The following is a 2810-nucleotide window of genomic DNA, read 5'->3' on the forward strand; positions in this document are numbered from 1 at the left end:
TCCTTCTTATAGGGATTTATGGGAAAGGGGTTATCAGCGTCTCGTAGTTAATCACAATATTGAGTTCAGATCATTATCCACAGGGGCTTGCACAAATAGTGTAGAGGGTTTTGGTCAACTGTGAGATCTCTTGTAGGGAAAGGGGAAACGCCGGATTTCCACACCTCAAAGTCACTTAGACGAATATTCATGGAGGCGCAGTATTCCCCAAACATATTGCCCGTTTAAATGTTTTGTTAAACGTGTTGGGCAGATGTACCGTCCGAAATATGTTAGCTAATTTCACATTAGAGTGGGGGGGGGGGGGGAGGGGGTGGTGCATATGTGTGTCTGTGTGTGTGTTCATAATGTTTTGTTTGTTGTGTATGTGGGTATGTGATTTTTGTTGATGTCTTTCTAGGCGAGCTTCGGTTCTTTTAAGAAGTTGCCGTGAGGTAAGTTCAGTTTTCCATTTTTTTCTTTTACTGCATTTGAGTATTTTGACGTATTTCATTGTTGTATTACACCATTACGTATGAAACTCCCTGACAGATTAAAACTGTGTGCCGAACCGAGACTCGAACTCGGAACCTTTGCCTTTCTCGGGCAAGTGCTCTACAGTGCACACAGTTTTAATCTGTCAGGAAGTTTCATAACAGCGCACACTCCGCTGCAGAGTGAATATCTCATACCATTACGTATGTTTTCGTGTACTCCAGTACGTAACAGAAATTTCGCAGCTGTCGTTCTTTCGTTTCCCAGCACTAGTATCAGTACGATTTTTTCGAATCTGTATTAGCAATATTACAGGCGAAACGCCCGACGCAACTAAAATTTGTACCCCGTCCTTCAGCTGACCCTTACACTGACACTAACTATTAAAAAAGAACGACATATGAAACATTGATGAGATTTTACCTATATATGTCAACTGGAGAGCTATATAGCTCAACTAAAGAATGGGATACTATTGTCACTGCTGCGATCAAAACTATAACTTTCAGTCGATACTATTAGCATCGAAGGCTAAAAAAACACCTGTACCCCATAGTGAAGTACGGGATACAAATTGTATGTGTGTCGTCTTGTTGCCTCTTCGCGTAGTTCAACTGAGGCAGAGGTTGCATATGTAACGTACGTCCATTTCCACGTTTTCGTTAGCAGTGTACATGTATATAGGTCAAGAGAAGTATGGTATACAAATATTATGTACGTAGCTCCTCCTGCTATCAGTAGTACAACTATCTACGTAAGAACAGAGTATTAGAGGTAGCGGAGGCGAAAGAAACGACACATGTAAATTTTGAATCCCGTGCTTCAGTTGACCTATATAGTTCAACTGAACAACAGGATATTACTGCTAACGAAAACGTAGAAATCGACGTACGCTAAACTTGTATCCCGTACTTCAGTTAACCAATACAGTTGGAATGAGGTTCGAGACACAACCCATATATATGTGACGTGAAGTATTCGATGCTACCAATATTTCCATCCCTTTTTTTCCCCTTCATTTCCCACAGAAATAATACGATACAAACACGCGATATCCTTACGTGAAAATACTACTTCCCTTGATATATGTCAACTATATTTTTCGTCTCTCGCATCCCTTTGTTTCTGAACAGTCTTGTCAGCTCTTTCATCTGTGTAATAAATACTCTCTGGCCAATTCTGACGTCATTGGTCAAAGCCGACGGGTTGTATCCCCTGCTTCACAAGACCCCGCGTTCCTCACAATTGCCCATAAAATAAATTTGGAAAAAATTCGGATCATCATTAGGCATCGGCTTCAGCGACCCAGTCTTATGATACACCTGTCCTTGTATTTTAAATATGCAAGAAGTGATTGAAAAAGGTTCCGGCAGAGTAGGAAGAGGTGACAGTGCAACTTTTCCTGCTGCACAACACATACCGACTGCTTCATTGCGGAATTTTAACAGTAATTACTCTTTGAAAAAGCTATTTACTCTTTGACTTTTGCACTTTGTCATACTTCTGAAAATGCTTCTGTTGTTTGGTACCATCTGCGCAATACGATTCAAATAATGAATACAACCTTATTCAATCCTCAACATGTTTAATCAGTAAAACCATACTAACATCAGTAATAAGCCTGTTGCATTTTAGTCCAAGAGCGTCAGACATATCTTATAGTTTCTGAGATGCTTAAAAAGAGTGAAAACTTACAATGACAGCATCATTTAAACGCTCTATAACAAACAGAGTGATGTACATGTAGAATGAGGCTTTTAGTGGGGCTGCATTTGACAGTGACATGCGAGCGCACCCAACGGTAACAGACAGACAGACACATGACAGCATCTGACATATTATAAAATTTGTGCTACACGGAACTACAAATTATTTATTCTCTTTGTTCATCAGATTAACGCTCTTTTATAATTTTAGATACTCCATATTTTACTTTTGTATCACCACCATCACTCATCATAACAGAACTCCATATGTACATCTACATCCATACTCCACAAGCCACCTGACGGTGTGTGGCGGAAGGTACCTTGAGTACCTCTATCGGTTCTCCTTTCTATTCCAGTCTCGTATTGTTCGTGGAAAGAGAGATTGTCGGTATGCCTCTGTGTGGGCTTTAATCTCTCTGTCAATAGCTTGTGGTCGTGTGGTTAGTGTTGCCTGACCCATGGCCGAACTGACATCATACTGCATATATAATACTCAGTGGGTTCAATCCATACTTACATGCTTATACTGTTAAATGTGAAAGTAACGGTGTCGTTTATGTCTTTATGACTAAACCATTCAACCAATTTGGAAGAAATTTGCTATGGAGATAGCTTGAGGAAGAACAT

The sequence above is a fragment of the Schistocerca cancellata genome, chromosome 2 (genome assembly GCF_023864275.1).
Source record: "Schistocerca cancellata isolate TAMUIC-IGC-003103 chromosome 2, iqSchCanc2.1, whole genome shotgun sequence".
Taxonomy (NCBI): Eukaryota; Metazoa; Arthropoda; class Insecta; order Orthoptera; family Acrididae; genus Schistocerca; species Schistocerca cancellata.